Genomic DNA, 14993 nt, shown 5'->3' with positions numbered 1-14993 from the left:
AATGTCGCGATACGACAAACCGCAATCGCGATAGGCTACAATCCGACCTTTATCAAAGTCGGAAACGTGATGGTACGCATTTCTCCTCCTTACACGAGGCGTCACAACAACGTTTCACCAGGCAACGCCGGTCAACGGCTGTTCGTGTATGAGAAATCGACTGGAAACTTGGGTCATGTCAGCACGTTGTAGGTGTCGCCACCGGCGCCAGTCTTGTGTGAATGCTCTGAAAAGCTAATCATTTGCATATCACTGCGTTTTCTTCCTGTCGGTTAAATTTCGTGTCTGTAGTACGTCAACTTTGTGGTGTAGCAATTTTAGTGGCCAGTAGTGTAGTTCTAAGTTCTAGGGGACAGATGACCTCAGAAGTTACGTTCCATAGTGCTGAGAGCTATTTGAACCATTTCTGAGTGCTAGGCGCCATGTGGTGTGTGCAGGAACTACAGCGCGGTGGACCCGTCGGCGAGCGCGGCGGGCGGCGGCTCGTGGCTGGAGCAGGCGTCGCGCGGCGACGGCCCGCAGTGCGCCGCCACCGACCCGGCCGCCGACTTCCGCTGGCACAGCCTGCCCTGCGGCGGACCCGCCGTCGCCTCCTTCATCTGCGAGCTGCCAGGTACTGCACGCTCCTGTCACCAGCCCGCTACTCACTCGCGTGCACCTCTCTGTTCTTCTGTGGCGTCACGCCTTTCCTTCGAGCATCTCTCAATTACACAGCACGACGCTCAAAACAGTTTACTAACGAAAACCACTTTTTAGTGTGCCAAGTACTGATATCATAACCAAAAATCGTCTCAGCCCCTGGCAGTTGAGTGGTCAGCGCGACGGAATGTCATGCCTAACGACCCGGGTTCGATTCCCGGCTGGGTCGGAGATTTTCTCCGCTCAGGGACATCTACATCTACATCTATACGCCGCAAGCCACCCAGCGGTGTGGGGCGGAGGGCACTTTACGTGCCACTGTCATTACATCCCTTTCCTGTTCCAGTCGCGTATGGTTCGCGGGAAGAACGACTGCCGGAAAGCCTCCGTGCGCGCTCTAATCTCTCTAATTTTACATTCGTGATCTCCTCGGGAGGTATAAGTAGGGGGAAGCAATATATTCGACACCTCATCCAGAAACGCACCCTCTCGAAACCTGAACAGCGAGCTACACCACGATGCAGAGCGCCTCTCTTGCAGAGTCTCTCACTTGAGTTTGCTAAACATCTCCGTAACGCTATCACGCTTACCAAATAACCCTGTGACGAAACGCACCGCTCTTCTTTGGATCTTCTCTATCTCCTCTGTCAACCCGACCTGGTACGGATTCCACACTGATGAGCAATACTCAAGTATAGGTCGAACGAGTGTTTTGTAAGCCACCTCCTTTGTTGATGGACTACATTTTCTAAGGACTCTCCCAATGAATCTCAACCTGGCACCTGCCTTACCATCAATTAATTTTATATGATAATTCCATTTCAAATCGTTCCGCACACATACTCCCAGATATTTTACAGAAGTAACTGCTACCAGTGTTTGTTCCGCTATCATATAATCATACGATAAACGATCCTTCTTTCTATGTATTCGCAATACATTACATTTGTCTATGTTAAGGGTCAGTTGCCACTCCCTGCACCAAGTGCCTATCCGCTGCAGATCTTCCTGCATTTCGCTGCAAATTTCTAATGCTGCAACTTCTCTGTGTACTACAGCATCATCCGCGAAAAGCCGCATGGAACTTCTGACACTATCTACTAGGTCATTTATATATATTGTGAAAAGCAATGGTCCCATAACACTCCCCTGTGGTACGCCAGAGGTTACTTTAACGTCTGTAGACGTCTCTTCATTGAGAACAACATGCTGTGTTCTGTTTGCTAAAAACTCTTCAATCCAGCCACACAGCTGGTCGGCAGGCTCTTACTTTGTTTATCAGGTGACAGTGCGGAACTGTATCGAACGCCTTCCGGAAGTCAAGGAAAATGCCATCAACCTGGGAGCCTGTATCTAATATTTTCTGGGTCTCATGAACAAATAAAGCGAGTTGGGTCTCACACGATCGCTGTTTCCGGAATCCATGTTGATTCCTACAGAGTAGATTCTGAGTTTCCAGAAATGAAATGATACGCGAGCAAAAAACATGTTCTAAAATTCTACAACAGATTGATGTCAGAGATATAGGTCTATAGTTTTGCGCATCTGCTCGACGACCCTTCTTGAAGACTGGGACTACCTGTGCTCTTTTCCAATCATATGGAACCTTCCGTTCCTCTAGAGACTTGCGGTACGCTGCTGTTAGAAGGGGGCAAGCTCTTTCGCGTACTCTGTGTAGAATCGAATTGGTATCCCGTCAGGTCCAGTGGACTTTCCTCTGTTGAGTGATTCCAGTTGCTTTTCTATTCCTTGGACACTTATATCGATGTCAGCCATTTTTTCGGCTGTGCGAGGATTTAGAGAAGGAACTGCAGTACGGTCTTCCTCTGTGAAACAGCTTTGGAAAAAGGTGTTTAGTATTTCAGCTACACGTGTGTCATCCTCGGTTTCAATGCCATCATTGTGTTCTCCTTATCAGCATCACTTCATCCCCATCGACACGCAAGTCACCGAAGTGGCGTCAACTCGAAAGACTTGCACCGGGCGACCGGTCTACCCGACGGGAGGCCCTAGCCATACGGCATTTCTATTACCAAATACCATATTATCCACCTCCCCTTTCAATAAACACTCAGTATCAGGAAAATTTTTTTAGCCATTTTACTTATACACTGAGATGACGAAGGTGACTGGATAGCGCTGTTTTCATATACAGATGGCGGTAGTATTGCGTACACGAGGTGTGAAAGGGCAGTGCATTGCCGGAGCTGTCAACTGTACTCAGGTGATTCATGTGGAAAGCTGTCCGACGTATTTGTGGCCGCACAATGTGAATTAACTGACTTTCAGCTCGGAATGTTAGTTGGAGCTAGACGCATGGGACATTCCATATCGGAAATCGTTAGGGAATTCAGTACTGCGAGATCCATAGTGTCAAGAGCATGCCGAAAGCAGCAAATTTCAGGCATTTATTCTCACCACGGATAAAGCAGTGGGCGTTTGCGTATATTTGTCAGTGGTAACAGACAGGCAACACAGCGTGAAATAACCGCAGAAATGAATGTAGGACGTACGGTGGCCATATCCGCTACGACAGTGCGGCGAAAGTTTGCGTTAATGGGCAATGGCAGCAGACGACCAACGCGAGTGCCTTTGCTAACAGCACTAAATCGCTGCAACACCTCTCCTGCGCTCGTGATGATATACTGGGTGAAAAGTTTTTAAACCGGCAAACTCGGGGAGGTTGTAGGGGACATCAAAACAAATATTTTTCCCTAATGTCTTTTGTTCCTATGCGGAGTTTTTAAACCGGTAGAGGAAGATTTCTCTGATGGCAAATTAATTAAACCAATAAACACTTTTCCATTTTTTATGACCAAGAGACAACACAATTTCAATTACAGTAGATTTTCAAAAATCCCTCCATTGACACGTAAACAAAGGTTACACCGTCGGATCATGTTCTGTCTGACACGGCCAAAACTCCAGGAGTATCCTGAATTGTTCCTGCTGCTGCTACTGTCCGGGCTACCAGATCCTCTTCTGATGCAACAGGAGTTGCGTAAACAAGGTTGCGCATCTCTCCCCACACAAAAAAGTCCAGAGTGCACATACGTGAGGATCGAGCAGGCTCTGGTACAGGACCACCTCTGCTAATCCACGTATCTGGGAACCGTCGGTCCAGGAATCGACGCACACGACGACTGAAATGTGCCGGCGCCCCGTCATGTTGGAACCACATGCGTTGTCTTGTAGGGAGCACAACGTCTTCCAGCAATTCTGGCAAGGCTCTGGCGAGCAAATTGTAATACTGCCTGCCATTTACTGGCCTACGTAGAAGATACGGCCCAATTAAACAGCCCTCAACAACACCGACCCACACATTAAAGAAGAACCGCACTTTTGAGCGCTAGTAACTGTGACATGTGGGTTATCCTCACTGCAAATATGCGAATTGTGCATGTTGAAGACTCCATCACGCCTGAACGTTGTTTCATCGGTAAACAACACAGAGGATGGAAATGTAGGATGCATTTCACACTGTTCCAAATACCACTGCGAAAACTGTGCTCTGGGTGGATAATCAACTGGTTCCAGGTTGTAGACAAGCTGTAAGTGAAATGGACGTAACAACTGCTCTCGAAGGACTGTTCTTACATTCGTCTGATTCGTCGCCATGGTACGTGCAATTGCACGAGTGCTGATTGAAGGATTCCGCTCCACATGCTGCAAGACAGCTTCCTCAAATTGCAGCGTTCTTACCGTGCGACGGCGTACCTGTCCAGGTAATCTGCTAAATTAGCCGGTCTCACGCAGACGTTGTAACACAGCAGCAAAGGTCGTATGATGAGGGATACGACGATTAGGATATTCTTGTTGATAAACCCGCTGTGCAGCTCGTCCGTTGTGGTGCGCTACGTAGTACGCACGAACCATATCAGTGTACTCACTCCAGGTGTATCGCTCCATTAGTAAACAGAGACAATTCACTACTACACTGGTGGACAGCAGTTGCCTACAACTGAAAAGCGTAATTCGGCCTCCACCGGTTTAAATAATCCTCATACGAAAAAATGACATTAGGGAAAAATATTTGTTTTGATGTCCCCTACAACCTTCCAGAGTTTGTCGGTTTAAATACTTTTCACCCTTTAGGTTACGGTAAAATCGTGAGCTGGTCAGATGAGTTACGATTTCAGTTGGTAAGAGCTGATAGTAGAGTTCGCATGTAGTGCAGCCTCAAGAAGCCATGAACCCAATTTCTTAACAAGGTACTGTGCAAGCAAGTGGCGCCTCCTTAATGGCATAGGCTATCCTTCCATGGAACAGAGTGGGTCCTCTGGATGTTCGACTGCTTGGAGACCGTTTGCACCCTTTCATGAACGTCATGTTCCTAAACAACGATTGAATTTCTATGGATGACATATGCCATGTCATCAGGCCACAGTTGTTTGCGATTGGTTTGAAGAACATTCTGGACAATTCTACGGAGTGATTTTGCTGCCCAGATCACCTGACTTGAAACCCATGGAATATTTATGGACTATAATCGAGAGGTGAACAAAATCCTGCATCGGCAACACTTTCGCTATAGAGCTAAAGAGACAGCAACGCTCAGCCGCGCGGGATTAGCCGAGCGGTCTCAGGCGCAGCAGTCATGGACTGTGCGGCTGGTCCCGGCAGAGGTTCGAGTCCTTCCTCGGGCATGGGTGTGTGTGTTTGTCCTTAGGATAATTTAGGTTAAGTAGTGTGTAAGCTTAGTGGCTGATGACCTTAGCGGTTAAGTCCCATAAGATTTCACACACATTTGAACATTTTTTGTGCAAGGCTCAATATTTCTGCAGGGGATTTCAAATGACTTGTTGAGACCATGCCATGTCGAGCTGGTATACTACGCCGGACAAAAGGAATTCCGACACAAAATTATCAGGTATGGTATGACTTTTGTCAAATGGCTCAAATGACTCTGAGCACTATGGGACTTAACATCTGAGGTCATCAGTCCCCTAGAACTTAGAACTACTTAAACCTAACCAACCTAAGGACATCACACACATCCATGCCCGAGGCAGGATTCGAACCTGCGACCGCAGAGGTCACGCTGTTCCAGACTGGAGCGCCTAGAACCGCCGGCCACAGCGGCTGTCTGACTTTTATCACCTCGGTGTATACTGAGTGTTCAAAAATTGATATTTATCCGTTTTAGTTACACACAGTGTAATGTTCCAGCTAGGGCGTGAAATTGAATGAAATTTGAATTCCGGTACTATAGAAGATGTGTACCATGGGATGATAGTAACAGCGGACGACGGCAGTCGACGACGGTCCGTTGCGCTCACATATTCAAAACATGTGACGTCATACCACTGTGCGGGAGCTCCCGGAAGCGAAAAATGGCCGGCCGGAGTGGCCGTGCGGTTCTAGGAGCTACAGTCTGGAGCCGAGCGACCGCTACGGTCGCAGGTTTGAATCCCTCCTCGGGCATGGATGTGTGTGATGTCCTTAGGTTAGTTAGGTTTAATTAGTTCTAAGTTCTAGGCGACTGATGACCTCAGAAGTTAAGTCGCATAGTGCTCATAGCCATTTGAACCATTTGAAGCGAAAGTTGGTTGTAGACAGCCGCGAGCAAGGGTGCCAACCGGACACACAACAAAGTTTCGATCCCCCTTGAAAATGTCCTTCGCAGATGGGGACGAAATGTCGGGTTTTAAAGTGAACAGTTCGACCACGGTATAGTAGTCCGGAATATTTTATTAATTGTGACTTCTCTACAAGTCACTATTCCGACTTGGACATTTGTCGTTGTGTTGGGCCAGACTCTTTGTTGCACCTACAGTGTGCGATTGAGGAATGTCATCATGAAGGACGATGCCTCATGACAGCATTCCTCTTCACTTGTTCTCAAATGCCATTCGTAGATGATATTCTCTGATCCAATCGCTGAACAATATCATCGGCTGACACTTGCTTCCTTCCCTGACAGCCCGCATCATGAACTTCTGTAGTCCTTCTTCAGCAATCCTGCACCATTGCCGCACTTTCCTGTCATATTCCGTATGCTGCATGAAATCAAGGGGAATCACCAGAATGAGGAAATCGAATGACAGCATTCACTTCAGGCTTGGGGGAGACACTTATTGTTCAAGGATCGGAGATGACTGCCTGGATGCCTCACAGACTAACTCCAAAGATACCTAACTTGGTGAAATCAGTGCTACGGATAGGCTTTTATCTTTACAGTTACCCCATGTTAACTAGCACGCGAAAACAACTGAATTGTAGAGCAGCAAATTACAATTGAAAGGTACAATCTGACTGACAGCTTTCAAGGCTGCAACTGAACTTTACTGACAGTTTCGTAGGATATTCATGGATATTTTCTTTTGCTGTAAGGGAATCATGGTCACGACGGACCATTACAGAGTAATAATGCAGTTATGATTTCTTGTTACTCAACTACCTTTATTCTGTGATAATACCCTCAAAAACGAAGAAGCCTATAATTACAGTAACCATAATGCGAAAGGATCCAGTTTCTCGGAGGCGCAGTTGTGCACGTGCAAAAGTGCTGTGAAGTGGTTACCATCACTGCAGGGACAGCCCATCATAGCATCATCGTGCCGCTCTTCCATTGCTTTCAGTGAACCAAGAGACGAGGTGCTTATCAGTAAATCTATCCATATTGTTGTGGATCACTGTTAATGTACAATTAACACTGCCGGAAAGGAAATCCAGAGACACAACTGAGCACTGCTGAATGCGAATTTGACGGCGAAGGGTAATATGGGCATTCTGTTGTCAACAGCAGGTACCATTCGTCAGCTGAACGAGTTTGCTCTTTAACGAGACACACACCGCATACCGTCGGCCTTTTCACCGCTGTGCAGATATTTTCATTGTAACACAGATACGAACATAATTTGTGGTAATGGTAATGGAAATGAGTGTTTGGCGTCATTGACCGGGAGGCCCCGTTACGGGGCAGGTCCGGCCGCCTTGGTGCAGGTCTTATTACATTCGACGCCATATTGGGCGACCTGCGCGCCGGATGGGGATGAAATGATGATGAAGACAACACAGTCCCTGAGCGAGGAAAATCCCCGACACAACCGGGAATCGAACCCGGACCTCTGAGGACGGCAGTCCGTCACGCTGACCATTCAGCTATCGGGACTGACATTTGTGGTAATAAATCGAACGAAATGTAACTACACTGTAACGATATACCGGATACCACTGCTCCATAGCACCAAGATACTCTGAAAACACACCTGAACATTGCGCCTTACCACGGTTCCCGCGGCTTCCCCCGTCGGAGGTTTGAGTCCTCCCTCGGGCACTGGTATGTGTGTTGTCATTAGCGTAAGTTCGTTAAAGTTAGATTAAGTAGTATGTAAGCCTAGACTGATGACCTCAGCAGTTTGGTCTCATAAGGAACTTACCACAAATTTCCAAATTTACACCTGAACAACTTCCGAATACGTCCGGTGGTATTCTGCTTCACTCTACGTACAGAGTGCAAGAAAGTGATTCCCATGAACTACAACAGCTTGAAGAGAGTGTTTTCTAGATCTGCTTTTTCTTCTATTTCTTAATTTTCTACATCTTCCTTTACTTCCTTGTGTTTTCCCGTTTCTCTATGGTGTCGTTGTACTTAAATGGGTTTTGGGAATGTTAGTGGCAGTCGGTGGCCAGATGCACTTAGTAACGACACCAATCTCCTCGGCACGGAATTTGTGTACCCAATCTGTCTGCGCTTAGAGTAAGGCTCATGTTCAAGTTCCAAAATGGTTCAAATGGCTCTGAGCACTATGGGACTTACCATCGGAGGTCATCAGTCCCCTATAACTTAGAACTACTTAAACCTAACTAACCTAAGGACATCACACACATCCATACCCGAGGCAGGATTCGAACCTGCGACCGTAGCGGTTGCTCGGTTCCAGACTGGAGCGCCTAGAACCGCTCGGCCACTTCGGCCGGCCATGTTCAAGTGTGAGAACGTTTTCTAAATGTTCGCGTCACGTGTATCTGAGCCGGGACATGGCTACCTGCCCAATATTTACCAAATTGGATGTGATAAACCGCCTAAAAATCATATCCAGGCTGGGCGGTTCACCAACCGTTGATGTTAATCCACGAGGCAGATACGATTCAGGGCAGACTCGCCTCCCCGAATCCTGAAAGTGGCACGTTAACATACTCGGCTATCCGGGCAGTCCGGGCGGGTTGCGTTGAAGAGGGTCTCGTCTGGAAACGTCATTTAACGATGCTACAATGCGTCGACGTCATAGTGGAAAATGCTTCCTTTCGGGAGCAAATGTCAGTTAGATCGCTAAAGGACTGCAGTGTCTCTCCCGTCACCGTGCTTACCACCGTCTACTGTGCTGTTCTGAGAGACGTGCATACCCTTTACTGTATGATTTCCACGATTGCAGAACAAGCGCTAGAAGCAGTAACATCCACAAGATATGCAGGAGCGTGCGCATTGAGAGATTTGAAGTGGATCGAACACATAAACTAACCGTAAATAAGGCAGATACCACACTGAGCGTCATTGGAAGAATCGTCAGGAAATATAGTCCATCCACAAAGGAGGTAGCTTACAAAACCCTCGTTCGATCAGTACTTGAATATTGCTCCTCAGTCTGCGATGCGTACCAGACAGTATTGATAGGGGGAATAGAGGAGATGCACAGAAGAGCAGCGGGTTTCGTTACAGGTTCGTTTTGTAATCGTGAAAGAATCACGTAGGTGCTTGGCCAACTCCACCGCAAATGCTGCAAGAGGGGCGTTGTGCATTGTAGTGTGGTTTACTGTTAAAGTTCCGAGAGCGTAGCAGGTGCAGAAGTATGAAACCGGAATTTCCCTATAGATGGTGTTAGCCGTTAGTGTAGGGCCGGTGGTCCCGCGTCTGCAGCGCCATCTGTTTCCTATAACATCTGACGACAAATGTCGACACATAGTAACCGAAGTTTCACACATCGGTATTTGTTTCAAACCCGTAAACATGTCGAGTTTTGTGCCTACGAACTACGATTTGCAGACAGATTGGTTGTCTGTTATCATTTGAAGAAAACTGATGCAGAATCGCATCGAATACTTGTCGGAGCTTTCGGCGAACATGCTCTTTGTAAAACACAGTGTTTCAAATGGTTCAAAAAATTCAAAAGTGGTGATTTTGACGTGAGAAACGACGAGCGCCGGAAACCACCGAAAACGTTCGAAGATAACGAATTGCAGGCCTTAGTGGACGAAGACGATACTCAAACTCAACAGGAGTTCTCGGAACAATTGAATGGGAAGCAGAAAGCCGTTTCCCTTCGGTTGAAAGCTATGGGAAAGGAGCAGAAAGTGAGAAAATGGTTTCCACATGAACTGAATAAAAGACCACTTGGAAAATGCTGCTCGCCAGATGCAATAGAAAGCCTTGGCAGAAGTAGGGCTGTGAGGAGGGGCCGTGAGTCGTGCTTGGGTGGCTCAGTTGGTAGAGCACTTGCCCGCGAAAAGCAAAGGTCCCGAGTTCGAGTCTCGGCCCGACACACAGTTTTAATCTGCCAGGAAGTTTCATATCAGCGCACACTCCGCTGTAGAGTGAAAATCTCATTCTGGAGCCTTTTCTCCAGTCGGCCGTTGTGGCCGAGCGGTTCTAGGTGCTACAGTCGGGAACTGCGCGACCGCTACGGTCGCAGGTTCGAATCCTGCCTCGGGCAGGTTAGTTAGATTTAAGTAGTTCTAAGTTCTAGGGGACTGATGACCTCGGCAGTTAAGGCGCACAGTGCTCAAAGCTATTTGAACCATTTGAACCTTTTCTCCGGGTGATGAAAAACGGATATGTTTTGAGAATCCTAAGCGTCGTAAACCATGGGTGAATCCAGGCAAACCATCGACATCCACTGGAAGATAAAATCGTTTTGGAAAGAATGCTGTGTGTTTGGTGGGATCAGAAGGGTGTCATTTATTATGGGCTGCTAAAACCTGGTGAAACCGTTAACACTGATCGCTACCAATAGCAAATTATCGATTTAAATCGAGCATTAAGTGAAAGACGACCGGAATGTGGAAAAAGGCAACACAAAGTCATATTGCTCCATGGTAACGCCCCATCACACACAGCAAAAGTGGTCAGGGAAACGATCGAGGCGTTCAGTTGGGAAATACTGGGGCATTCGGCTTATTCTCCAGATTTGGCTCTGTCTGATAACCATCTATTTGCAACAATGGGACACACTTTCGCTGAACAACGCTTCAGTTCGTATGAAAATGTTCGAAAATGGCTCGCTGACTGGTTCGCTTCAAAAGTAGAACTGTTTTTTTGGCGTGGCATTCATAACCTGCCGGAGAGGTGGGAGAAATGTATAAAAAGCAATGGAGATTATCTTGAATGAAATATTATTTATCAGTTTCAAACAACAGACGTGTAATTATTGCAACCAAATTCCGGTTCCATACGTCTACACCTAGTACGTCACTAGGAGAGTCAACCCAAACATTGCTTGCCCGCCCAGCTAGCCGCGCGGTCTAACGCGCTGCTTCCCGAGCGGGAAGGCGTGCCGGTCCCCAGCACGAATCCCCCCGTCTGATTAGTGTCCAGGTCTGTTGTACAGGCAGCCTGTGTATGGTTTTTAGGCGGTTTTCCATCAACCTCTGCGAATGCGGGCTGGTTCCCCTTATTCCGCCTCAGTTACACTATGTCGGCGATTGCTGCGCGCCGGCCGCTGTGGCCGAGCGGTTCTAGGCGCTTCAGTCCGGAACCGTGCTGCTGCTACGGTCGCAGGTTCGAATCCTGCCTCGGGCATGGCTGTGTGTGATGTCCTTAGGTTAGTTAGGTTTAAGTAGTTCTAAGTTCTAGGGGACTGATGACCATAGATGTTAAGTCCCATAGTGCTCAGAGCCATTTGAACCATTTAGTTCTAAGTCTAGGGGACTGATGACCTCAGATGTTAAGTCCCATAGTGCTTAGAGCCATTTGAACCATTTGATTGCTGCGCAAACACTGTTTCCACGTCCGCGAACACCATAATTATTCTACCACGCAAACATTTGGTGTTACACTCGTCTGGTATGAGACGTTTCTGCGGCGAGTCCACTAGGAGTCGAACCGCACAATAACCCTGGGTTCGGTGTCGGGCGGCGGTGGGGTGGGTGGACTGCTGTGGCCTCTTGTCGGGCTGCGAACAACTGAGGACTGTGGCGGGACGAAGCCTCTCCGTCGTTTCTAGGTCCCTGGTTTAATACATACATACATACAATACAATACAATACAATACATTGCTGCCTCCAAAGTATATCTCGCGAAAAGACCATGAGCTCACAAGGAGACTTACCAGCAATCGTTTTTCCTGCAAACAAATCACCTCTTTAAAACAGTGGTGCACGAACTATCCCCCATCTCATACCGTAAGGTGGCTTATGGAGTATAGATGTAGATGTAGATGTAGATGTAGATGTAGATGTAGATGTTCGTCCATTGCGGCAAATTCCGCTTTCACTGAAACTGGCATTTACGCCGAAGGGATTGCCTAACGGAGGGTGTTTTCCCTTATGGCGTCGACACCCTGGGCCTTTGTTGGATAATGTTCCCAGATGTGAGTTCCCATCCTCAATTTGTTCTTGTTTGTCAGTTTGGTTTTCTTACACCCCGTGTACTGTGTATCATACACAGAGTGCCTTACCTACAATACAAGCGCTACGTCAGGAGTTTCAGAACCACGGAGACTGGCCTCCAATTCCTGAATAATCTGCGGTCCATTCCTCGGAATGGGAAGGTTGTGTACACATTTCAACAAAGCCTTTCTCTTAAATATCCTTGCATATATAACAGCTTGGATACATAGCAGCTTCTATGAAGTTCAGAAAGTAGGGGGGGGGGGGGGGGGGAGAAACTGACAGAATTTAAATTACGAGAGCGGGTCTTGACGTACCTGGATTGCTCAGTCAGTAAGAACATTGTCTGCGGAAAGAAAGGTTTCTGGTTCCATTCCCGCTCCGGCACACTCTTATAAGCATCTGGCATGTTTCAAAACAACAACAATTTGCTTCCCCCATCCTTGTCCAAAACGGCCAACGCTTTGCGTCTGATAACCTCGATGTCGGTGGAATGTTAAATGACAACAGGAAAAGCTACGCCCTCTAAATACGAGTAGTTACAGAACAGCTTTCGAATAATGGAAACAATAACTGGTTTATCTGCAACGTTAATCCGTTTTGTCGACGTACTCTACAAAAACAATGTTTTCTGTGTGACCAAAACACATTTGGCTCACAATTGCTCGAAAAAGCTAAAATCATATACACGAGGGATTATGTGTTTTACATTGTTTGTGAAAACAACAATAACCGATGGAAACTTTCTATTATGTTGTATTGAAAAATCATCAGCACTTATGAGATTATTCCCAGAGAGGTCGTCAGGACTTTAAAAGCTTAACGAAAGATTGTCCGGCCGGCTGCGGTGTCCAAGCGGTTCTAGGCGCTTCTGTAGGGATCCACGTGACTTCTACGGTCGCAGATTCGAATCCTGCCTCTGGCATGGATGTGTGTGATGTTCTTAGGTTAGTTAGGTTTAAGTAGTTCTAAGTTGTATGGGACTGATGACCTCAGAAGTCCCATATTGCTCATAGCCCTTTGAATTTGAAAGATTGTCATTTATGATTCACTAGAAATCGAATCTCCAGACATTTCGAGAATTATTTCGATGCAGTTACGTCTACAGAACCTTGGTGAACTTGGCTTCCGGGAGTATAAACCCGAAGTATAATACCAGGTGATCCAAAAGTCAGTATAAATTTGAAAACTTAAAAAACCATGGAATAATGTAGATAGAGAGGTAAAAATTGACACACATACTTGGAATGACATGGGGTTTTATTACAACAAAAAAAAGACACCCCTTATTGCTAGACGCGTGAAAGATCTCTCGCGCGCGTTGTTTGGTGATGATCGTGTGTTCAGCCGCCACTTTCGTCATGCTTGGCCTCCCAGGTCCCCAGACCTCAGTCCGTGCGATTATTGGCTTTGGAGTTACCTGAAGTGGCAAGTGTATCGTGATCGACCGACATCTCTAGGGACGCTGAAAGACAACATCCGACGCCAATGCCTCACCATAACTCCGGACATGCTTTACAGTGTTGTTCACAACATTATTCCTCGACTACAGCTACTGGTGAGGAATGATGGTGGACATATCGAGCATTTCCTGTAAAGAACATCATCTTTGCTTTGTCTTACTTTGTTATGCTAATTATTGCTATTATGATCAGATGAAGCACCATCTGTCGGACATTTTGTGAACGTTTGTATTTTTTTGGTTCTAATAAAACCCCATGTCATTCCAAGCATGTGTGTCAATTTGTACCTCTTTATCTACATTATTCCGTGATTTATTCAGTTTTCAAATTTATACTTACTTTTTGATCACCCGGTATTTAAAATATTACCACACGTTAGGATATGTAATTGGACGAGGCAGCGGCCGGACAAAATAATTAAAATTTTAAGAACACGTCTTTATTTAGTGTATGCATGGGCGCAAATGACTGCCATCAGAACAGGTGCTGTCAAAGTAAATTTCAGTGACGGAATTTAATATTTTATTGGTAGACGTATTTATAACTGCGGTCTACACCACCTTCCCCCCCCCCCCCCCCCCCCCTCCCCCTCCCAAATTTTCGTCATAAATTCAACAGACACCAGATGGGTTACTGATTAGTGATCGTTCAAAAAGCCCAGAAATACAGTACACACTACCGTGCACGCACTCACACACACACACACACACACACACACACACACACACACTAACACACACACCTGCGCGAGCGCTTGCGGAGAGAGACAGAGAGAGAGAGAGAGAGAGAGAGAAACTTTACTCATTGATACATGCTTTTAACTTCAGGCACGGTCATCCAACGCATCACAGATTAAATTACTTCCTCGTCTCCAGCACAGAGGGGCTAATCAATTAAAATGTGTGGATAACTGTAACATCCCTATCAAGCAATACTTTTATCGTTTTTTCCTTGTGGGCGTCCACAGCCTAAATATATTTGAGAACGAAAACGTGGTCTAAGCAGGCTGTAATCGTTACAGCACGGAAGCGCTGGGACAAACATATCTGAAAAGACGTACCACTTTTCTGGAAGGAGGGGGCGATCGAGGGGGGTAGGTCTTGGTGCTCGCTTCCCATTTGAGCTAGGAACATGTGGTACAAAGTTTTTGGTTTATCCTGGACCATCGGCCATTTGTATATCTATTCGAACATCTGCCACAGTGTATGCATGTTACAATATATTGAGCAAGGTTTGAACAACGAACCGGGCTTTTGCCCAGTCAGGACGTGCTAATCGATTAATTCGTTTTGCAACGGATGTTAATTGGGCTGAAATTAATTCTCAGCTAGTGATACCATTTGC

At 46.6% G+C, this 14993-nt stretch overlaps 1 non-coding gene across 1 annotated transcript; it reads left to right on the top strand.

The window, feature by feature from the left end:
• The first annotated feature begins 10048 nt into the window (after window positions 1-10048).
• Window positions 10049-10123, top strand: Trnar-gcg. The gene has a single exon. It is a non-coding gene; the product is annotated as a tRNA-Arg (tRNA).
• The last annotated feature ends 4870 nt before the right edge of the window (window positions 10124-14993 follow it).

This window comes from Schistocerca americana, chromosome 5, assembly GCF_021461395.2.
Source record: "Schistocerca americana isolate TAMUIC-IGC-003095 chromosome 5, iqSchAmer2.1, whole genome shotgun sequence".
In the NCBI taxonomy this organism is placed as follows: Eukaryota; Metazoa; Arthropoda; class Insecta; order Orthoptera; family Acrididae; genus Schistocerca; species Schistocerca americana.
The sequence above is the reverse complement of the archived record's forward strand: the minus strand, read 5'-3'. Positions and strand labels throughout refer to the sequence as shown.